Here is a 25,258-nt window from a genome sequence, read left to right as displayed (position 1 = left end):
GATTTCACCTTCAAAACCATTCATCTGCTACTTCAGTCTCATATTCTCCATCCTCCCTGACCTACAGGACAGTTTTCCACCCAGTAATGACTACAAGATTCTGAGGAAAATGCCTTGTGCCTTAGCTGAGCTGCTACAAGGCAGCTGTTTTTCAAAGTGGAGTCTGACCTGAGAACAGAAGCTTCTTACCCAAAAGAGCAGGTCCCCCACACCTCTTTCTCCCCTGGACCTGCCATCCATGAGCAGGGGTTGGGATGGCAAGCTGGGAGGGGCAGTGAGCAGAGACCCTCACCCCAAGATCTAGGAATTCCCCATGAGCAGATCTCTAAGTGACCCCCAAATCACCTTATTTCTGTTCTGTTGTTGTTTTTAATGTTGCTTTTTGTGAATGGTAGGTTTGTTTCCACAAATCAACAGTAAATTTAGCCACTTCAGATGTAAATCATGGTCTGTGGCCATTAATCTAGAACCAATTAATGGGTTCAATAATGTTCTAGAAGAAACCTGCTTAATAATTATTGTGTTGCCCTTGTTTTCAATTATTAAAGGGAAACAATGAATGATGCCAGACACTGGGGTTTCCCATGACGTTTACTTCCTGGCTGACCCAAGGACTTCATGCACAGCCATTAAGAAAGCCATATTATTCGTCTGTCTATTGCAGTAGGTCCTTGTTGATTTGTTTTTGCTGTTGCTTAGTCCCCAAGTCGTCTCTGACTCTTTTCAGGCTCCTCTGTCCATGAGATTTCCCAGGCAAGAATAAAGGAGTGGGTTGCCCTTTCCTTCTCCCCTTGTTGGTCATCTGTTTTAAACATAGGCATGCATACATGTCAATTTCAAGCTCCTAGTGTATTCCTCCCTCACACCTTTCTCCTCTGGTAACCATAAATTCATTCTCAAAATCTGTGAGGCTGTTTCTGTTTTGTAAATAAATTCATTTGTATCATTGTTTTTTAGGTTCCACATAGAAACTATGTGGTGCATATATATATATAAATACAATGGAATATTTCTCAGCCATTAAAAGCAATGAAATAATGCCACTTGCAGCAAATTGGAGGGAACTGGAGATGATCATATTAAACGGAGTAAGACAGACAGAGAAAGAAATCCATATCATTGAGAGTAACTGCATTAGATGAAATTCCCTTTAATTGCTCAACCTCTACAGATGATTTTTACAGCCAGCACTTGGACCCTATCCACTGTCAGAAATTGTGTAAAGAAATTCCTAAGTTGGAGTTGCCAGAACGAGCTAGAGAATTTATTTGAGAAAAATACCATTCTAATGAAAATTTCCAAAGTTGCCTACTCTAAGAACAATTTCTATTACATGTATTTTGCATGTTCCAAAAAATATTCCATTTGTATTGACATTATTGATTCCCTAGGTTTTCCAGACATCTACTCCTATAATTTATTCTTTCATTTTTCTTACAAACCACTAGTAACACTCATCTTACAATCACTGATTTTATTGTTATATATACTTTGTGAATCATGATTTTAGGAGGGAGGCAGACAGATTCTTAAATGAAACTATTTCAGGCTTTCTTGAATAAAACTATTCGAGACCCTGTAAGTCCTGAGGAATCAGTTTATCCACTCTGTCGCTCAGCAGGTGTGCACCCATGGTCTGGAGAAGGGAAGTGGCTGGCTGAGGACCTCCCTGCTAGGAAGAGCTGGACCAGTGGGTCTAGAACCTGGTCATCCTGAGTCACAGGTTTGCTACCCAAGGAGCACAGGGGTGTGACAAGACACAGGCACCATGGCATGTGTGTGTCGGTGTGAGTGCGTGGGTGTGCATATGTGGGTATGTGCAGGTGTGTGTATTCATGTCTGGGTACAAGCGTACAATGTGCATGTCTATGAGTCTGTGTGAGTGTGTCCTCTCTGTCTGTGAGAATGTCTGGGTGGTATGAGTGTGTGTGTGTGTGTGTGTGTGTGTGTGTGTGTATACAGGTGAGTGTATGTACATGAGTGTGTCTGGGTGTGAGTGTATAGGAGTGTGTCCCAGTGTGTCTATATGAGAATGTGTGTTTGCGTGTGTGTGAGTATGTGTGTGTGTGAATATGTGCACATGTGTGTGCGTGTGTATGTTAGTGCATCTGGGTGTGAGTGTGTAAGAGTGTGTCCCAGTGTGTCTATGTGACAGTGTGTGTGTATATGAGCATGTGTGTGTGTGAGTGTGTGCAGGTGTGGTGTGTCTATATGTGAGTATATCTGGGTGTGAGTGTAGAAGAGTGTTCCAGTTTGTCTCTGTGAGAATGTGTGTCTATATGAGAATGTGTGTTTGCATGGGAATGAGTATGTGTGTGTGTGTGTGTGTGTGTGTGTGTGTGTGTGTGTGTGTGAATATGTGCAGGTGTGTGTGTGTGTGTATGTTAGTGAATCTGGGTGTGAGTGTTATAAGAGTGTGTCCCAGTGTATCTATGTGAGAATGTGTGTGTGTGTGTATGTGTGTGTGAGTGTGTGCAGGTGTGGTGTGTGCATGTGAGTGCGTCTGGGTGTGAGTGTGTAAGAGTGTGTCCCAGTGTGTCTGTGTGAGAATGCGTGTGCGTTTGCGTGTGTGGTCTCCCCGCCCACAGAGAGGGGTGAATGAAGGACAGGGCAGGCAGCTTTTCATGGGAAGAAGACTCTGTGAGGCGCCCCCAGAGAACCCTGGGGTAGTGGCAGGGTTCTGGGAGTAACTGTGTCCCCCTAAATTCTCACACTGAAGTCCTGGCCCCCAGGACCTCAAATGTGAACTTGTTTGGACACGGGACCTTTTAGGAGAGGATGAGGTTAGAACGAGCTCCTTGGAGTGAGCGCTTCCAACAGGACTGACAACTGAGGTCCTGACAGAAGCAGGCATGTGGGCCAGACACTCGCAGGAGAAGGCACGTGAGGAGATGAAGGGCCTGTGGGCTCCTCGAGCCCAGGAGAGAGGCCTGGGACAGAACCTCCCCTCACGACCCTCAGAGAAAACCAACCTGCTGACACCTCCATCTCAGACGTGTGGCCTCCAGGCCCATGAGAGACTCCACTGCTGCTGTCTAAGCCACCTCGTTTGTGGAATTTTAACACAGCGGCCCCAACAAGTGCACCCACCGGGTTAAGGGGGTGCTGGCTACGAGATGAGAATCGGGATGAGGGAAGGAGAAAGTGTAGCGGGAGGGTCTTGCCTTTCAATGCAACGTGCAGCAGGCTTCACATTACAAGGGTCAGGGGGCCACTGAAGGAGCCCAGAAGCTCCACGTTGCACTAGAAAGTCTCCTGCAGCAATACAGACGTGGCTCTGGAAGGTGTACCTGTCAAGAGAGGGGGGCTCCAAGATGAGAGCCCTGACCCTGGCCAATGGGAGGAGGAGCCTGAAGGCGGTGGGACGTGTCCCGGCATCTGGCCGCGGAGTCTAGCAGGCGGTGGAGCACTTGGCAGAGAAGCAGGGAAGAGAAGCAAGAGCGGAGGAGGGGGAGGCCTGCAGGCCTGGGTTCTGGACAAAGACGTAGATCTTGGAGCTGCCGGCACATGGGAGGTGGAAGGACGTCACACAGGAGAGAGCTGGCCAAGGTCAAGGCTGGGGACTGCCTAAGGGGGACCACATATCCCCGCAGAAAAGGGAACCCAAGGCAGAGAGAGGGAGCAGAGAGTCCAGGGGCTGAAGCAACGCCGACAACACGCCAAGAAGCATGTATGGACTGTCTGCTCTAGAGGCTTCCCAGGGAGGTCGGCCTCCTGTGTCCACCTGTGTGTCCAACATCAGTAGCCAACATGGAATCTGCACTAACATGCAGAAGATTACATTCTGTCAGTGCTCCTCAAGCACCAGTTTCTTTCATATCAGAGCTAGTAGAGTGGGAAAGCTTCTCAGTTATCACTTTCTCAAATCTCCTTGTTCTTACTTCCAAAGTATTTGGAATCTGTCTCATTGCTATGGCTTTGTGTATTTCAGCAAATATATCAACCGTTCTGCAGGTTCAAGGGAGATTCACTTATAGATTCTCCAAAGGATTTGTAAATTCATACCAGAGAGACATAAATATTGGTATGTACTAATCGCTAATGGTTAAATGGATAAAAGTGAAAGTGTTGGTCACTCAGTCGTGTCCAGCTCTTTGTGATCCCATAGACTGCAGCCTTCCAGGCTTCTCTATCCTTGGAATTCTCCAGGTAAGAATACTGGAGTGTGTAACCATTCCCTTCTCCAGGGGACCTTCCCAACCCAGGGATCAAACCTGGATCTCCTGCATTGCAGGAAGATTCTTTACTGTCTGAGCCATCAGGTGAGTGTCTTTTAATTATTGAAATAAATATTTTTCAAGTAATTATTTTTCTATAAGAAGTAAATACACCATTAGCTTTTGTGAAGCAGTGATATTTAAATATGGATCTAAGAAAACAATTTATTAAAATCATATTTTATATGCCATTCTAAGCATTCCAAGGTCCTATGGAAGCTGTGACACTACTGTTTCAGAAATTTTTATAGTTTTGTTTTTATCCATTATAAAGCTGGCATCCCACACCTTGGAAGTCAAAGGGATGCTACTTAAAATATAGCTGTCTGATCTTACCTTACCTTATTGAGTAAGAACATTCAGGGGAGAAGCATTGGGCATCTCTATGTTTAATTAGCTTTCACTGAAATTTGCTCAGTTGTGTACGACTCTTTGTGACCCATTAGACTACACAGTCCATGGAGTTCTTCAGGCCAGAATACTGGAGTGGGTAGCCTTTCGCTTCTCCAGGGAATCCTCCCAACCTAGGGATTGAACCCAGGTCTCCCACAGTGTAGGCAGATTCTTTACCAGCTGAGCCACAGGGGAAGCCAAATTAGCTCTCTTAGATAATTTCTATTTACCCCAACACTTGAGAATATTGATTTTTTAAAGATTAAAAGATGGCTTATAAAAATAATGATGTAGTCAATTGTGTTCGGCCTGCTACCTATCACTAAAGGGTGCACTTGCATTACTTTACCCCAAACCTAAGTAGCTCACCGTGTGTGCTCCCAGGAGATTGACAGCCCCTCAGGATGCTGGCCTGTCCCATACCTGCTGCAGGCTGGGGACTACGCCTCCCTGGGGACCCCTCAGCCCCGGGTCACCCGTTCCCCTCTGGGTGCTTTCCTGTCCCTCTGTGTCTCTACGGAACCACCCCTCAGACGCTGAGCCCACAAAGCCTAGTCTAGCCAGCTGGTAGCTGCTCCCAAGAAAATAGCCATTTGCGAGCATTCCCCTGCCAGAGGGTGTCTATTAGGACTTTGATATTTCCAGCCACTAATCTGCTCTTTGCATACGGTCTAGAATTCTATGTGCAGTTTCTTATGACATATCTAGCAAAGGGTAGAAAGTAACGGAAAAGTCAGAACTAATGACACCTTTCTCAGCCCTGGATGGTTATATAAGCAGCCACTGCTCCAGTGGGACCCTCAGAGAGGCAAGGTTATCCTGAATCCTGTCCTTGGCATCTACGCATGACACAGGTGCAAACTTCCGCTTCTCGGATCAATGCAAAGTCTATTTGGAAAGAGCCCTCTCTGCAGCCTCCCGAGGCAGCAGGGCAGTCGATGGCCCTCTGTCCCGGGTGCTGAACAAGCACTTGGAACTGGCCGCAGAGGACGGGGCAGCTGGGACAGGGAGAAGGACCAAGGCTCCTCCCCCCACCTCCATCCAGCTGCACGTGCGATGTTCCGGCCGTGGGCCTGGAAGCGTGGCCGTGTCTGCTGCTGAGCGGTTCAGTGAGACCCTCTGCAACAGTGCACCCCGTCTTGGTGTGAGAGTACAAATATTTCTGGGCATAAGGATAATGTAAACAAAGATTTTTCCTTTGAAGTGTTCAAAATGTTAGAGAATGTGTCCTACTGATAACAGAGGGGAGCCCTGTGGGAAACTCCTGGGAAAAGTTTGGGAGGTGACCGTGGGTGCCACATAGAGCTATCCAAGGCACCCAGCATGGTCAGAACGGGCGAGCTTGGTCCCCGGGTCTCAGGATTTCAGCCAGGCCTACAGCAGGGTCAGGAAAAGCAGCCCAGCACACAGGCCTCTCAGGGACATCCCCTGTGGTCTCTGGGCTCTCAGCACATGACTGTTCCTGTGTGAAAATCCATGTGCTTCCTCCATGTGTGAAAACACAGCTGCCCACACCCAGTGTGTGGATCGGCTGCGGGAGACCAGCTTCTGCTCAGTTCTTGTTAGGAAACACTGGGGGAAGACTTCAGTGTCCTGTTGCAGCTGTGAGCATTATAACTGGTGAAGCTCAGGTCAGCCACCCGCACCTGGACCACTTCCTGCAGGTGAGGAGTGGAGCTCTGCAGATCCTGGACACTCCCAGCTCAGCCTGCGGAGGAGAGGAGGGGCTCCCAAGGGATAAAGCCTGGGTCGGCCTCCAAACGGTTATCAGAGAAAACCTGCATGACTGCTACTGAGTCACAGTCATCAACTAATATTAAGTGAGGAGGAAGTTCACAAATGTCTACAATTCACTGGTGAGACACCCAAAATCAGTTTAAACTTGAAAATATTTAATTCCTTATCTGATTAGGCAACTTGATGCTTAAAAGAAATTAGGATAAAATGAAAAAAAAATTATAGGTCTGCAATACTTTTTTCTTTCTTTCTCCTATCATGCCCTTACCTTGATTATGTGAATGATGCTACAGGTAATAAACCCACCTATCTTTAATTTTCTTGGCCACAGTCAGAAGGAACATATACTTTTAAGGAGCTTACATCCTAGGAAGCCACTGGATGTGTTGGCATCGAGATAGTAAGTTCATATATAATAAGACGTTTGATCAAGCCAACCCCCACCCCATGCAGCACAGCTTAGACTGATCTCACAGATGGAGATACCGAGTCTCAGGAAGACCCAGTTAGGTCACCAGCAGAGCACCTTGTATCGGGCCCAACAGTTTTGCTGTTGTTTACTCATTAAATCATGTTTACCTCTGTTACAAACCCATGGACTATAGCTCGCCTGGCTTCTCTGGCCACGAGATTCTCCAGGCCAAAATACTGGAGTGGGTAGCCATTCCCTTCTTCAGGGGATCTTCCTGACCCAGGGATCGAGCCCATGTCTCCCTCATTGCAGGCGGATTCTTTACCAGCTGAGCCTCAGGCTGGGAACTGCTTGTTTAGGCCACCCAGTCTGTTATGGCTGCCTGAGCAGAGTAAGACAATTCCCTGACTCTAAGTGTCCAAGTCTCTGCTCTAGACTTTTCTAGATTTTCCTGGAAGAGCAACACCACCCACTGCACCCCCGTCTCTGCATTTTTGTCCCCTGCACGATGACCCCTGCAGCACCCAGTGGACACATCACAGTCCCCCTCTTCACTGCTTGCAGCGTCTCACACTTGCCCCTTCAGGAAAGCACTGCAGTCGGAGCATTTGTGCTTAAAGCATTAGTGGCTGTGTTCATTTACCTAACTTGGAGAGTAGCTTTGCTTCTGAAAAATCCCATTAGCGTTCTGTTTTGTTTTTAATTAAGGCTGTCATGGAGATTGCCATGAGCAGTTAATCTCACACTGCTCTGTGGCCCCTGGCAAATCTTCGTGGTGCCAGTTGCCTCAATGCTGACATTCCTTCCCGGAAACTGCACAGTGACTATCACATGTGCTGAGGATCATAAGGAGAAATGAATTCTTCTTTATCTTCATAAAGCCAAGAGTAAACAATCCATCACTGCTGGTCTGGATTGAGGTTTACATCCAGATGGGTAGACGGAGGGGATGGCCTGGCCTCTGCACCTGGGGCGGGAGTGTCCTTCCGCAGTGGGTACTGTGGCGATCGCACAGCTGGTCCAAACAGGAAGACTTTCCTTGAAAGTATACAGCTGAGACAGCAAGATTGAAAATAGCATTCAGGGGGCCCCGGTTAAAAAAAAAAAATATTGTACTGGACGCATGTGCTCTGCTCTAAGTAAGAGAGATGATGCTCACCAACCGATCCTTATCAATGTGCATGGAACAGTGTCCATACTTGGCAACGCCTGGCGTCAGTGACACATGGCAAAACCATGAGATGGTGAACCGATGCTTGGGGTCCCCCCAGACTCCACCCTCTCCCTCCTGGGGCCCGTGACAGCTGGGAGGCACCACCCCCTCACCTGCACCATGGGTCAGGAGTAACTCACAGAAAATGAACATACCAGCACTTGTGACAACCATGCTTCTCTATACCCTGAGCAGGCTGAGACTCTTCTTCACAATATCCCTGGGAAGATTCTCCACCACCCAGAGCCTTGATCTGAGGAAAGTTCACCTCCAATGACTCTGTTTTTTTTTTTTTTTTAATCAAATGGACAGATTGAGAAATCTAGAACACTTGAGCTATTATTAAAAGAACACAGATAGATGGTTTTAACAAATACCCACATTTCTACTGACAAAACTGAGGCTCAGAGTGATCCATTGTTCGTCACATGGCCATGGAGGAGGTTATTGCAAGAACACATCTTCAGATGATCCCTCACCATCACCTGGAGGACGGGTCTGTGAGTCGTGCACATCAGGGTGGCAACACACAAACTATGTTTTCAACAAGTCAGTGTCAACTCCATTCACACTCACATTTAATCTAGTCGCTACCAGGTAATTAGGAATTACTGAGTTCACTGCAGATGGTGACTGTACCCATGAAATTAAAAGACACTTACTCCTTGGAAGGAAAGCTATGACCAACCTAGACAGCATATTAAAAACCAGAGACACTGCTTTGCCAACAAAGGTCCGTCTGGTCAAGGCTGCGGTTTTCCCAGTGGTCACATATGGGTGTGAAACGTGGACTATAAAGAAGGCTGAGCACCAAAGAATTGACGTTTTAGAACTGTAGTGTTGGAGAAGACTCTTGTGAGTCCCTTGGACTGCAAGGAGATCCAACCAGTCCATCCTAAAGGAGATCAGTCCTGGGTGTTCATTGGAAGGATTGATGTTGAAGCTGAAACTCCAATACTTTGGCCACCTAATGCGAAGAGCTGACTCATTGGAAAAGACCCTGATGCTGGGAGAGATTGAGGGCGGGAGGAGAAGGGGATGACAGAGGATGAGATGGTTGGATGGCATCACCGACTCAATGGGCATGAGTTTGAGCAAACTCCAGGAGACAGTGGAGGGCAGGGAAGCCTGGTGGGCTGCACTCCATGGGGTGGCAAAGAGTTGCGCACAACTGGGTGATGGAACAACAGCCTTCTTTTCCGTCCTTCACGGAAGAGCTGAGGCTGTGCAAGCCCACGTTTGTAAAAAGCATCTGACATCTGGAAGTCCACCGTGATCTGGCCAAGCCACCTAGGGCTCCAGGGATGGTCTGGTTTTCATCTGTTTCACGTGAGGTAGCAAAGAGAAGTTACGGACACATTTACTGAAATTCGTTCCTTGGGCTTGAAGATGTATTGAAGATAGTTTAGTTTTATAAAGAAATTATATAAATTTGATTATTTTTCAAAATATAGGAATTTAAGTATTCAATTTATGGCATATATGTATACACATTTAAAATTTATAGCTATATATATATATGAGTTACCATTCTGTTTTATCAAGATGTATGCTAAATTCTGCTGAATTTAGTTATTTGAATCTTCCCCATTAGTAGATGAAGTCATTCTCATAGCAGATTATGCTTTCTTATCTTCACTCCAAATATTTTTGTTTTCACAATTTTACTTAGTTTAAAAATATTTTGAAGTATATATTACAGAAAAATTACAGATATACTTAAAACCTTGATAAGACACTGATCTTTATTATATTAACCTCTTCCAAATGGTAAGGTTCAACTACTTGCATCTATCAAAGTCTAACTTAATAGATCCAATCACCAGTTCTAGGTTTATTTTAAGTAGAACCTTGAGCAGGGTTTCTGCATTAACACATTTGTTCTTTGTTTCAATATTCCCTAAATGATGGAGCTCTCAAGTTATTTCTTAAGGGTATGGAGACTAAATTGCTTTAATGGATATTATATAACCAAAAAAATAGTTAATCATAAGGGAAACTTCGAAGACATTTTGAAGACTAGTTTACACAAATATTTAGGAAACCCTTGTGAAATATCATACTATCTCATGGATCTGACAGTCTTGACTTAAATTTGTTTTATACAGTTACAGCCAAGTCGGTCTCAACAAACCTTCAGGTGTATCTGAACCATCTCACTGTCAAAAGGGGTGAACTCAGAGGTCCTAAATTGTTTGTAGCAAATCAAGCCAGTGGATGGGAGAGATCAGTGTTAATCACCAGGATCATGAGTGAGTGCTCAGTCACCCACTAGGCTCCTCCATCCATGGGATTTTCCAAGCAAGACTATTGGAGTGGGTTGCCATTCCCCCCCTCCCCAGGGGATCTCCCTGACCCAGGGATCAAACCCACTTCTGCATTGCCTGTGTTGCAGGCAGATTCTTTACCACTGAACCACTTGGGTAGCCCCAGGATCATTTGCATGAGATCTTAAATGCCACATTTATTTCTCTCCAAAGCAGGAGGGCACTGGCCCGCACAGTAAAGTCCCGTGTCTGTTCTCTGTGGCGTTGAGACCAGGGCAGAGGGCTGGCGAGGTAGCACCGGGACCCAGAGCACTTCTCTGGGTTCCCCCTGGCGTTTCCACTCAGACCAGCACAGCTGTGTTACTCTCGCCTTGATGCTGACAATCACCTTTCAAGTTGACATTCACATGCACAGTTCAAACCCTCTCCTCAAAATACAAAAGGCTTCCAGTCTGTCCCCTGGCTGGTAGCTGACTCAGGAGGGAGCCCCTCATTGGTCACAAAATACTAACGTTGCTTTCTAAAACAGATAATTTAATACAGCAGAATCACTAAGCAGTGTGCCCAGAGGTTCTGCTAAGAGCTCTGTGCGTGAGGCCTGTGTGTCAGCGTGGCCGGCACTGCCCCTGACTCGGCCCTGAATCCCGCCGGAGGACCCCGCATCACTGCTGTTTGGAGGGCTGGCACCGACTCTGGCTTCTGGGAGGGCTTGCCGCCACTTTAGAAACCAGGAGAACACGTCCACCAAGTCGTCAGGGTCCTTGTAGGGCATCTTCCACTACAGAGTCGCGTTGACAAGATCTGTCGTTCAGTCGCTCAGTTGTGCCTGCCTCTTTGTGACCCCATGGATGGCAGCATGCCAGGCTTCCCTGTCCTTCACTATCTCCTAGAGTTTGCTCAAACTCATGTGTGAGATAGGAAACTGCTGAGCCCAGAATGCTCAGATGGCACACACTGGGGTGAGAAAAATCCATTTTAGGAAGGGGGCGACAGAGGATGAGATGGCTAGGTAATATTACGAACTCAATGACTTGAGTCTGAGCAAATTCCTGGAGATAACGAAGGACAGGGAAGGCTGGCATGCTACAGCCCTTGGGGCCGCAAAGAGTCAGACACAACTGAAGGACCGAACAGCAGTGAGCAACCTTTGACCTGATGTCCAGTATTTTCTTAATATCATCCGTTCTGTCACTTTGTAATTGAAATACTTTATGCAGGTGTTGTGATTAGGGATTAAATTTTCTGTTTTATTTCCTCAAATAAAAGATGTAAACATGTAGTTTGTTTCTAGAAAATAATGTCATAAATGGTTTGAGGTTCAATTTTGAAATACATAATGAAATCCTCTCCTAGTCTTTGGTTTTAGAGTTTCATTGATGAAATCATTAGAAATTAAATGAGTCCTCTATTATGTTTCAAATGACTCAGAGGAAGGGACAGACTCTGGAGGAATCTGAGGGTCCTGTGATGTTCCTAGTGTGGGGCGTGCATGTAGCAGGAACCCCATAAACAGGAACCCCGTAAACAAGAACCCATAAACCCTATGGCCACAGCGCCAAATATGAAGCTTTGGAGCAATGGTTTGTTTGACAGTTTCCCCACATAGCATATTCTAATTCACAATCTAATTGGCAAGGCTATTGACAGGGTCACCTAACTGGCTTCATGATGTAATCCTACAAAAGTTATGAAAGGACATATTGGGCAAACATTCAGAGCACCCCAAATCCCCTTCCTCTCACCCTCCTTCTCTCCCTCCTTTTCTCTCTCCTTCTTTCACTTTTTCTTTCCTTCCATATAAGTATGAAAGGTGAGGGAATGGGAATCCTGTAGAGTCCTCTATTTACCAAAATTTGTCTGTTGCATCTTCTTGGAAGGGCCAAACAGCACTTTGTGTTGCTAAACTATTTCACTTTCACCATGAAACTCAATTTTCTAAACACGTATAATTTGTCTTTCTCTTGTCAAACATGTATTCTTGCTTGTAAGAATGAATGCTTTATACACACTAGGTCCTTACATTCATAAAACAACTATCCAATTTTGTAACTTTTCCAGCTTTCTGGTACACATAAACTTCTTTGAAGTTTGCTCATTTTATATTGGAAATTTTGCTTGCTTTAGTAGAGAAAAAAATGTAGCTTGAATTGGAGTAAGAAAGATAACTCTCTTGTTGTCAGTGAGTCAGTTCATTTTCTGTGATATTTAAAGAATGGGAAGATGCACAGAAATTCTCATCAAAAAATACTTTGTAGTTTTAGTGTAGACTCTTTGTGACTCCATGGACTGCCAGCACACCAGGCTTCCTCATCCCTCACTATCTCCAGGAGTTTGCTCCAACCCATGTCCATTGAGTCGGTGATGCCATCCAACCATCTCATCCTCTGCTGCCCTCTTCTCCTCCTGCCTTCAATCTTTCCCAGCATCAGGGTCTTTTCCAGTGAGTCTGCTCTTTACATCAAGTGGCCAAAGTATTGGAGATTCAGCTTCAGCATCAATCCTTCCAATGAATGTTTGTTGTTGATTTTCTTTAGGATTGACAGGTTTGATCTTGCAGTCCAAGGGATTTTCAAGAGTCTTTTCCAGCACCACAATTCAAAAGCATCAATTCTTCAGCACTCAGCCTTCTTTATGGTCCAATTCTTACATCCATACATGACTACTGAAAAAACATAGCTTTGATTATAGAGCCCTTTGGTGGCAAAGTGATGTCTCTGCTTTTTAATATTCTGTTTATATTTGTCATAGCTTTTCTCAAAAGGATCAAATGTCTTTTAATTTCATGGCTGCAGTCATCAACCACAGTGATTTTTGGAGCCCAGGAAAATAAAATCTATCACTGCTTCCACATTTTCCCCATCTATTTGCCATGAAGCGATGGGACTGGATGCCATGATATTAGTTTTTAGAATGTTGAGTTTCAAGCCAACTTTTTCACTTTCCTCTTTCACCCTCATCAAGAGGCTCTTTAGTTCTTCTTCACTTTCTGCCCTTAGAAATGCTTCAGCACTGGGAAGACTCAGAGGGATTGGGTAGAGAGGGAGGTGGGAGGGGGGATCCGGATGGGGAACACACGTAAATCCATGGCTGATTCATGTCAATGTATGACAAAACCCACTACAATATTGTAAAGTAATTAGCCTCCAACTAATAAAAATAAATGAAAAATAAAATAAATAATAAAAAAAAAGAAAAAGAAATGCCTCAGATATCATTTGCATATCTGAGGTTGTTGATATTTTGTAGTAGGTGTCAAGTAATAAAAGAAAGTAAATCAGTCAATGGGTATTCTTAAATTCTCATTGGACACTGAGATATGCATTCTAATACCGAAACACGCCAGGCCTGTGTATGACAATGTACAATACAGCCGTCTTGGTCCACAAAGGCCCTGGTCTTCAGAGGGAAGGAGCCATCCTGCCTCCTGTTTCAGGTCAGGTCCTTACTGGGAACCATGCTTCCAATTCCTGCCTGGTCTCAGCGCCAACACTGCCGCTCTCTCATCTCACAGGCCTTCATATAGTGATTCCAGGTCCCAAATTAAAATCAACAGAGAAATGAAATATTTAGGTATTTTCCATATGATACAGAACCTTCAGATATTTGACTGTTCATGGAGGAAGTAGCATTTTTTTTATAAGTTTAATCAAAGACATGTGAATGTGAAATGAACAGATCACAAATGTTAACATTTTTTTCCTACAGTTATATCAGTCAAAGTGTTTTGAAAAACTTGTCATGGTATTAGATGAAATAAAAGTGGATATTTTTCTGACCCCATGAAATGTATCAAGCTAGCTGTGCATGAGTACATAAATGAAACCTCTTACTCTGTCTCTGTTCAGGTGTCTCATCTTGGCAGGACTGACATTTTGGGCTGGATTATTCTGTGCCTGTGGCTGTCCCGTGTGTTATAATAAGTTCATCAGCACCCCTGACCTCTAAGCACTGGATGCTGTAGACCCCCGCATCCCAGTCATGGTCATCAAACTGTGTCTGTGATAAGTCTCCTCAGTCGTGTCTGACTCTTTACAACCCCATGCACTGTAGCCCACCAGGCTCCTCTGTCCATGGATTCCCCAGGCAAGAATGCTGGAGTGGGTTGCCATTTCCTCCTCCAGGGGATCTTCCTGACCCAGATATCGAACCTGCGTCTCTTGTGTCTACTGCATTGGCAGTCGGTTCTTTACCATTAGCGCCACCAAATGCTCTCTGGGGAGGCAAAGTCAACCAGATTGAGGATGACTGGTCTATACATAATGGAATCAAATAACTTCAGTACACACACAATTCTCATATCTACTTAGGAGGTATATGATTACAACTTTGTGTCTTGAGTTAAATGGAAAGAAAACATTCATTCAATTGATTTTTCCTCTTTTCAAGGGGTTCCTTTAACTTGAAGCGGGCATGTAGAGGTTTGTCCTGATCTATCAATCACCATTGCCATAGGCTCCTTCACAATGCCCCTGGGGCTAACAGACAGGGGCGTTTCCATAGCACTCTTGGATGTTTAGACCAAAGCCAGAGGACACCACGCATTCAGGCCGAAACACAGGGAGGTAGGAGAGTGAGGGACAGCCGTGGGATTGGCCTGAGGTGAGCGCCAATCCAAAGCCACCAGTCGATTTGGCAGGAGCTAAAGGTGTCTACTGTGATGGGTCAGCCCCACTGGGCTTAAAGCTACAATGAGGATACCAAAACAAGGTCTGGGGTGCTGGCCTCTCTCGTCTTTACCACAATTACTCATGGTCATTCTAACTGTATGTTTGAAAAGATCAGTTGGAAGCCATTCAGAAAAGAGTGACCGTGCAAGCAGCTGCAGGGGTTCTGGAATGTGGAGTGGGAAGCCACAGTCATTGAGCACCTGGGCGACAGGGCAGAGTCACTCTGAGCCTCATGCAATCAACCTGCCCGAGCTTGGACTCCTGCAACAAGAAAGCAATGCCTGCCTTCCATGTCTGCTGGAAGAAGGGGGTGTATAGTAACACAGACCTGCACTCAACATGGGCTTCCTTAGTGGCTCAGTGGTAAAGAACCCTCCTGCTAATGCAGGAGATGCAGGTTTGGTCCCTGGGTCAGAAAGATCCCCTGGAGGAGAAAATGGCAACCCACTCCAGTATTCTTGCCTGAAGAATCCCATGGGCAGAGGAGCCTGGTGGGCTATAGTCCGTGGGGTCGCAAATAGTTAGACACAACTGAAGTGATTTGGCACATGTGCACATGCATCTTACATATACATTGAAAGAACTTGATCTGTTTAGCACATTAAGTGGGAGAGTCTGGGAAACACAGCAGTTGGTCTTACTGTTTGGGGGGCTGCCTCTCTGAGGGGGCTTGAGTGTCTCCCCAGGTGCAATCTTCACACTCGGCACCTCACAGGTGGGGATGTGCGGTCAGGTCCCGTCCTGGTGTCTCCCTTCTCCACCTCGGGATTTCTGCGCGCTCGGAAGCCACTTCCCCACCATGGATGTCATCTATCACTGTGGCCCAACGAGCCACAAAACCTGTTCCAGTGCTTGGCCATCACGGCTGATGGACTGTGAAAGCAGAGAGGCAGAAAATAAGCTGTGTGCCAGGCTTTTAATCAAGCCAGGGCTCCACATTCTAATCAGCCTGTAACTTCCTCCCACAGTGACAGGAGAGCAGCCCTGCAGTATCATTGCAGCCAAAGGTTGATATGTTATCTCAGTGGCTAACCCTGGCCATATTTCACAATGAAAGTGTGGTTGGCATTTACCTGAGCAGATCACCTGACTCTTCTGTCTTCATTATTCTTAAATATATGGCAATAGCTTATCTAGTTCTTCCAGTAGTCATGTATGGATGTGAGAGTTGGACCATAAAGAAAGCTGAATGCCAAAGAATTGATGCTTTCAAACTGTTGTGTTGGAGAAGACTCTTGAGGGCCCCTTAGACAGCAAGGAGATCAAACCACTCAGTCCTAAAGGAAATCAACCATGAAAATTCACTGGAAATACTGATGCTGAAGCTGAAACTCCAATACTTTGACCTTTTGATGCAAAAAGCCAACTCCCATTGAAAACGACCCTGATGCTGGGAAAGAGAGAAGGCAGGAGGAGAAGGGGATGGCAGAGGACGAGATGGTTGGATGGCATCACTGACTCAATGGACATGAGTTTGAGCAAGCTCTTGGAGATGGTGGAGGCCAGGGAAACCTACTGTGCTGCAGTCCATGGGGTTGCAAACAGTCAGAAAAGACAGAGCAACTGAACAACAACAAATAGTTTATCTCTCCAGTCCTCATATGCACACACACACACACACACACACACACACACACACACAGGAGGATGAAAATTCATCTCTATAACAAGGATTCTTCAATCCAGTTTAAGATTCCTCTTATCAAATTATCAAGAAATGCAGTATTTCCTTCTTGAAACTTCCATCCCACCCCAAATCTCCCTAGAAGCCAGGTGTCAGGTTGAACTCTAGTGACGTCAAAGATTAGTCAGAGCACCAAGACTGGACTAGAGAGCTTCTGGTTTGGAGATTTTTTCAGCTGTGTCCCCTGATAGGTCTCTGTCCATCATGCTGCAGATTTTCTGGTTGAAGTCTATCACCTGCACAGAGGCTCAGGACATCTATGCTCCAGGAACAGGGGTCCCTTTCTCCAGCTTTGCCGCCTGGGCTTCGCAAGGCCTGAGTGCCATGCCCAGGTGGTTGTGTCAGAGCATATTCCAGCCTAAAAGTACACTATTCAGGAGCCAGACACACCCTGTCAGCTGGACCCCATGGCAGGGTTCCCTTCTTTGTGGTGAGCCCGCTGCTTCCTGCTCTACAAGAGATTAGCATCTGAACCAACCCGATCCACACACTCTCTTCCACTCATGATGATGCTCACCCAGGCAGGACTGGAGACATCTCCATCACTCCTCCCCAAAGACCTTGGATCGCATACTACCTACCTGCAAGCTTCTCCTGACAACTCCATGTGCCAGGGCCGCAGGGAGAGGCAGGCTTGGCCAGACTCAACCAGGGCAGTGAACGGCCACTTTCAGTGCGTTTTCATAAAGTTCTTGGAAGACCTAAGGTGGATCTTCTCTTAGATGATCGTGTGTGGTTCAGTTAAAAAAAAAAATTAAGACCCAACTCATCTAGCCATACAAATCTTCTGTACTTCAGACACACACACACACACACACAGATGTATGCATATGCTACACTTTAATAAGCAAATCAGTAAGTCATGCAAATATTTTAGTAAATGTTTCCCAGACCGCCCAGATCTACAGTGATCCTTCATTGGACCACCAGTGCTAGTTCTTTTATTGTTTTCAATTAGTGTATTTCCTGCATGTGATTAAATTTTCCTATAGTTTCTCTGTATTTATTTACTTCTATTTATTGAAAAGTTTCTTTCTTTTTTTCCTTCTTTCTGTTGAACACTGTCTATGGTCATAGCAATGAACCCTTCTTGGAACAAGAGCTGTGGGAGTTAGTAGCCACTTTAACACTCCTTTTTGTAGCTGTATGAAATAAATGTGATGATGCAGTTGTCCTTTCAGATCTTAAAGTAAGCTTCCCTCTGTTATCTACTGCTTTGTCTAATTTAAACACAGACGATCATCTAGGTCACAATGTCATAGGTTCAGGAAAACTGGCACGTGATTCGTTTTGTGTGGGATTTTAATCAGGCGCCATATTTCAGGATTGTGGTTTATCAAATGTATTTTGAAAATATGTTGAAAAAATATAAATCTGCTTTAACACAAAAATTATTTTCCTTCGATTTTTTCCTAAGGAAATAATTAAGATATACAAAGTATATAGGAATAAATATAGTATTAATTCAATGGAATGGATATAGTAATGAACATTGGAACAACCTAAATTTCAATAATGATGAGATATTTAATGAAATTAATGGTCAAAAAATAGAACTTTAAAGAGTGTTTATAAGTACCTGTGTTATACATGCATGTAGTGCTTTCATTTCAACATGATGAAGACACAGAGAGAGTGCCTGTGACAAAGCAAGCCCACAGAACACTCAAATAGTGATATTTTGTCTTACTTTCTTCTGATTCTTTACATAACTTAAAGTGGTGCTAAACTGAAATATGATAACATTGGTTAGGTGTGTTTCTTTTCCCTTCCAGTCCAGGTTCTCTCCACACTTCCAGTCAAGAATTATGTGGGGCATCTTTTAAAACTCGTGATTCTAACTTTATCACAAAAACAGTATGTTTCTATTTTCCATCTATTGATCCTTATCTTTTCTATCTGCCAATCTATACATCATCAATAATCCAAATATTTGCATATTTTAAAAGTCAAAGTAATTTTTGTCACTTATCTAAGTTCATTGTTTCTGCTCTCCTTTAGAATTAAGCAAGAACTTAGCTTGTTCTAACTTCCCTCCAAAATCACCTTTTAAAATGCTGCCTGCTTTTATTGCTATTTTCAGTCCCTTTTTTAATAAAATATAAACCTATTTTTAGAAACAATGGCTAATTACATTATAAATATAATTTATTAGTTTATTTCTATTTACTTTAATCCCATTTCTTCCTTTTGAAATTTTTTCTTAAGGAGTGATGTAATTAATAAGTACTTTAGTTCTTCAGAGTCAGACACATGTGTCTAAATTCATCATCTTTCCATGCTGGGAAACCTGTTTATTTCATCCTCACATTTTCAGGGTAGATTAACCACATATGACAAATAATAAAGGGTTTACCTTTATCTCCCCTCAGCATTTTAAAGATGTACTTTTTATGATTTTCCAGGTTCTGTAGTTGTAGAATTGTCTAATGTCAATGCAATTATTTACATTGGTGATTATAAGTTTTTAATCTCACACATTTTCTGTTTGTAATTTATTTTGTGCAATTTCATTAAAATGTATCTATTTTACACTTCATTTATTCTTCTCAGAACTAGATATGTGCTAAATATTTAAGAGCCATAGGAAAAATGCATGACTGTTATCATTTTAAATATCGTTAATCATTTCTTTCTTTTGTTTAAATTTTTGACTTTATTTTTCCATATGACATGTGTTTTTAATTATTGTCTTCACATTTGCTAATTCTCTTTTAGTTGTTTCTGGTCTAGAATTTATCTTTTCTATCAATTTTTTAAAAATATGTTTTCCATATTTTAATTTTAGGATTTTAAATAGATTCTTTCTTTTCATTTTAATTTCTTTTTATGGAAGTTACTATTCTTTCACATATTTGTTTTTGAATAATTCAAACATTCTATCAATAGCATTTCTAGACTATTCTGTCATTTCCATTTCATGGTGAGATATTGCTCCCATTTGGAAAGACTTCTTTTTTTCCCCTCTATCTTCTCAGCTGTTCATTTTTCTCATGTATATTGAAATGTGTTGTGACTATCCAAGTAGATACTCAATTTGGAACCAGATTTTGGGTTATTAGCTTTGGACCTTGATCCACAAGCTAATTTGACTCATGCTTGAGCCAACTTCAGGCCTGTTTCCTGGGTTCTGGTGTTTCTGCGATCTTCTGTTGTAGCAGACAACAAAGAGTTTGTTTCCGGAAATTACTCTGAACATTTTCAGACTTTTAAAGCCTCTCTTAATGTGAAATCTTTATTTTCCACACAATGAATGTGCTCCCCACTTTTCCTACTTCTGTTCACAGAGATCAGTAACCGTGCAGTTCAGTTCAGTTGCTCAACTGTGTCCTACTCTTTGCGACCCCATGGACCGCAGCACGCCAGGCCTCCTTGTTCATCACCAGCTCCCAGAGCTTGCTCAAACTCACGTCCATTGAGTCCGTGATGCCATCCAACCATCTCATCCTCTGTCGTCCCCTTCTCCTCCCACCTTCAATCTCTCCCAGCATCAGGGTCTTTTCCAATGAGTCAGTTCTTCTTATCATGTGGCCAAAGTAAGTGTGCAACTGTTTTCCATTTCATTGCTGTGAGTGTGTTTCCTCTTTCTCTGTCTCCCTCGCTCTCTTTCTCCCTCTTCCCTCTCCTCTCTCTCCAAAACTTACAATATATATATAGATAATTTAACATATGAGTCTGCTTTTTTCAACCCCCCAACTCAATCTGAAAACTCTTTGGATGTTCCTGTCCACTGTCTTCCATGGGCGACTGGGAGCCACCATCATGGTTATTCCCGGAAAGTGAAAGTGGCTCAGTCCTGTCGGACTCTTTGTCACCCTGGGGACTATACAGTCCATGGAATTCTTCAGGCCAGAGTACTGGAGTGGGTAGCCTATCACTTCTCCAAGGGATCTTCCCAACCCAGGAATCGTACTGGGGTCTCCTGCATTGCAGGCGGGTTCTTCATCAGCTGAGCTGCCAGGGAAGGCCTGTTTATTCCACAGGGGCTCTGCTTAGTCCACAATGGCCCATTACCCCAGCCTCGTTGATGGGGCCCTCTTTGGGTGTGTCGGCATCACCGTGCCCTTTAGCTCTGGGCTCCTGCTTACACTGCACAGCAGAGTGCACCGTGGGGACTGGACATCTCTGAACATGAAATGTAAACAATAGGTTGTAAAAATCCTATTGAATTAATATGTCAACATCCTTCAGAGGCAACAAGAACTTACTCCCCACAAGGACAGAGATCTTTGTCTGTGGGTTCATGACCTCCAGCACCCTCGGGGGTGCCTGGCACAGAGCAGGGACTTCAGTACCTGTGCCCTGAATGGACAGGTGGTGTCCTGAGACTCTGCACCATCCTGGCATCAGGAAAAGAGTGTGACCTGTGCTTGCCAGTCTAAGGATGAAGAATTGAAAGCATCCCTTGAACAGGATCATTGCCCCATAGATGCTATATATCACTTCTCTCCCATTTCCAGAATGAAGCTTTTCTGTTTCTGTTCAAATTTAACTTAAATGTTCCTTGGAAATTCACGGATGATTTGAGAGCTCAAGTCAAGAAGAAGAATATTCAATTGGAATCTCTAAGGTAATTTCCATTAAGTGTGTTGTTTGATAGCATGAAAACAGATGGGAAGAAAGCATCTTCGTCTCTTCCTTATGGTGCACTGGAAATAAAAAAGTTAGAAAGTTGTCATAAGATAAAGTCTATAATTAAAACAATTTGGGTTGATTTAACAGTTGGTTAAGCAACTCTTTCAGTTCCTGTTTGCAGTGTCAGAGATGAAGATAGCAGCTTCGTCTGTGATTGTTAATTACTCTTTTTTATTACCGGCACGGCACTTGGGATGTTCTTTGTGCTTTAGTCTTCTCTGTAATTCAGTATTATGGTCAAAATGTTTATTTCTGCCTTGCCAAAGTTTTTTTCTTAAGCTTCTAGCAGGAAAATTACCTCCACTTCTCATTTAAAATTTAGAGCCAAACAAAGCCTGTGCATCTGGCATGAGTCACCTCTGTTCTCTGTTCGGGACGTGGCATCTTTGTGAGGTCTCTGCTTTCTCCCTCATCAATGTCACATCGATTTCTCCCCAAAGCTAGGCACTGGGTATGCCCCCCGGCCACTCACCAAGGCTCTCAGACTGCTTCTGTTATCAATATAAATTCAATGCATCTTCTTTATGGAATATCTAGAGAAAGCAAATAAAGTATATGGAGGAAAATAGAAAGCAATTGTGATCATTAAATATACCATCAAGAGAAATCCTCATAATTACTGTTGGAAGTATATCTGGTTCTTGAACATGTTTTTGAGAATCTCTTTAACCAGTTACCATTGTACTGTGAGGCTTCTCCCTTAAACAAAAATACACTCTGAGAGAGTTACTTTGTGTCTGCGGAGAATCCCCTCTAAAGATCCACTGAGGTAACTCACCATCCCTTTAATAGTGGATGCAGTTATTGTTTAAAATGTTTTATCACAAGTAATGATGCTTGATTCTTCTTCCAATTGCACACTTGTTTACATCTCTGATTATTCAAGTGACATACATTTCTAAAAGTCCACCCCTTTTAGGGAAGTGAAAAGTGAAAGTCTCTCAGTTATGTCCAACTCTTTGCCACCCCATGGGCCATCCAGTACATGGAATTCTCCAGGCCAGAATACCGAAGTGTGTAGCCTTTCCCTTCTCCAGGGAATCTTCCCAACCCAGGGTCAAACTCAGGTCTCCCTCATTGCAGGCAGATTCTTTACCAGCTGAGCCACAAGGGAAGCCCAAGAATAATGGAGTGAGTAGCTTATTCCTTCTCCAGCAGATCTTCCCGACCTAATAATTGAACTGGGATCTCCTGCCTTGCAGGCGGATTCTTTACCAACTGAGCTACCAGGGAAGCCCACACCTTTTAGGAATAGTCACTAATTATCAGAATGGTTATTGTTTTGGTAGAGAGAATTATTTTCTCATATCAGAATAATTGAAAAGAGGGGATTATAATACCTTCTTTAAGATATAGCATTTAACTAAAAAATGAATTTTAAATGCCTTAAGGTTAAGGTGATTTTTTATTTAACCTAGATGTTGCAGCAAATCACAAAAAACACAATTTGAATTTACAATCTCAGAAACACAGTTCTCTCTCTCTCTCTCTTTTCTCCAATTAGAACTTCTTCTGACTTCAGGGGTTACTCCTGGGCCTGACCCAATGTGGCTGCGAACTGAAGTTCAGGCCAAGAGCACGTGAGTGGATGGAGGTAGGATTCAAAGACAGGGGATGGGGATGGGAGGACGGAAAGTCCACGAAGATGCTTTCCTCACTCCCAGGAGCAGTGACCAGCCGCAGCAGTAGTCCCGTCTGAAATCAGTCAGTGCCTGGACGGGGGCGGGGGCGAAAGACAGACTGACTAATTTTTGGAACCTGTGAATGTGACTGTATTTGGAAATAGGATCTTTGCAGATGTGATCAGGTTGGCATGATGTGACTAATCAGTGTGGGACTAAACCCTCCTGACTGGTGTCTTTGCAAGAAGAGGAGGCACAGGCGGGGAAGGACGTGTGGAGATGAGGAGACTGGGGCAATGTGTCCACAAGCCCCGCATGGAGCCCGAAGACCGAGGACGGTGGCCAGGAGCTAAGAGATCAGCTCACAGCAGTTTCCCCCTGCGCCCCTCAGAGGGAGCACAGTTCTACCCACGCCTCGCTGTTGGTCTTGAACCATAAAGATGGTGATGGAGTACATTTCTGTTGTGTAAAGCCACCTGGTTCATGGTCCTTTTTCATGGCAGCGGCTTAGGAGCTAACTCAAGGCCCAGGGAGTCTGTTCACGGAGGACGGAGGAACAGCCCAGGCGGCATCATAGGAAACATCCTGGAAACTCACCTTCAGACCTGAGTCCTCCCTGGCGGCACTGGCGAGTGTGTTACGTGGGCTCGTTAAGGCTGGCGTGGCTGCCGCCTGCAGGCGTGTGTCGGCCCAGTGACGTCACTCGTCGCGGTGTGACCCCTCCGGGAACCCCTCGACCCGCGTGTGGGAGATGTCAGCGCAGTCCCAGGCAGAGTCCCCGCTTCCTTTCCTGCCAGACCAGCCCCTGCCGACGCGCTGGCTCATCTCTCTTCGTTCCCATCAGGTTCACTCGCCTGCCAACAGGACCCGGATTTTTGCTTGTTTGCATTTTTTTTTTTTTCACTTCAAGTGGTAAACTGCCTACCTCTTTCCTTATAAAAAAATATAAGAACAAGATAGTCAACATACAATGTTATTTGTTGTGACAACAGCCTGAAGGAGGATTTCGAAGAGTGAATATTCTCATTTTCCTTCTCCACCCTCCACAGCCTGTTCCTGAAGCTGCATTTACTTCTCATTCTTACCGTCTCCCCTCTCCTCCTGGTCGTAACCACCGTCTCCCTCCTCTCTTGTCCTCTGCTTAACCCCTATTCTTTCTCTTCCTCTTTGGTGCTTCACACCATTTGTCAACTATTTGTGTAAACTACTGAAAAGTGTCTGCAAAGTTGTGGTGAAAATATTCCCAGATTTTTAGCAACTGCTCCTTAAGGATGTTGTCACACCTGCATCTGAAGAATCCACATGGAATTTGAATCTGAATCCTGGAAGGATCCCTCCGGTGGATTATGTAACGGCTGGTGATGTATTATCCACATGGGTATCTTATACGCTCTGTCATAGTTGACATAGAGCAGCATGTGGATTCCCACCAAAACTTTGGGGGTTGTATTTCTAATAGGGCTTCACCCAAACACACTCTCTTTGTTGACTTACTTAGCATTCTCCTTTACAGATCAGTTCCAATATTAAAGGGAGATATAAAAATAATCCACGCTTGAGAGAGAGTTTAGAAAACAAAAAAGCACAATCCTATCACCTTACAGGGTTTACACACACTTTTCGAAATATTAAGGGAACATTTGGAACTTCAGGCTTCCCAAGGTATAAGAAGTTTTCTGGGAATAAAAATGAGTTCAAAGACTCATGTGTATACAAAGTCTATGAAGTTGATTTCAGAAGAGCCAGTCGCAGGATTTTCTGAACAATGTCACATATAGTACCCAGGCCTCAGGGTTCAAAACAGAAACGTATTTCAGTCTTGGGTTGAAAAGTGCCGGGAATCACTAAATGTCAGAGCAGGAGGACAGGAGGCATCCTTTCCGCCAGGGCGAGCTGACGTCCACCCCAGGACAGCCGGGGCCCTGTGTGTCTGCCTCCTCTGGGGACCCAGCCAGGCATGCAGTCAGTGGTGGGCTCAGGGCCACAGAGGGTTAAGAGAGCCACGGTCAGCTGAGGCACTTCTAGATAATAAAGCAAACCATTAGGTGGAGGAAAAGCATGTCAGTTTGATATAGAGATTCCCCTTGGAATCAATGACTCCGCAGATTATGAAAGGTATGAAGAACGTGTCCCAGGTGCAGCCTCTTCCTTCTTGATGTCAGCTTGTTGGTGGGACACAGTAAACGGGTCACTCCCTGGGACGGGCTCACCGCTGGGCAGAGAACGCTGTCTCTGCTAAGAGTCAGGAAAACCTGCCGCTGGAAACGTCGGCGTTTACCGCCAAGTCTCCCGCAGCCTGGCGCGGCTGTGGTCACCGCGTCCTCAGTCCAGTCCGACCAGCAGTGTGGCCAGGTCCAGATGCATCATATAAAGCGGAGGAAAAAATGTAGCTAGATGACCCCCAGAGAAGA

Source organism: Dama dama, chromosome 25, assembly GCF_033118175.1.
Source record: "Dama dama isolate Ldn47 chromosome 25, ASM3311817v1, whole genome shotgun sequence".
NCBI lineage: Eukaryota > Metazoa > Chordata > Mammalia > Artiodactyla > Cervidae > Dama > Dama dama.
This window is presented reverse-complemented; position numbering follows the sequence as displayed.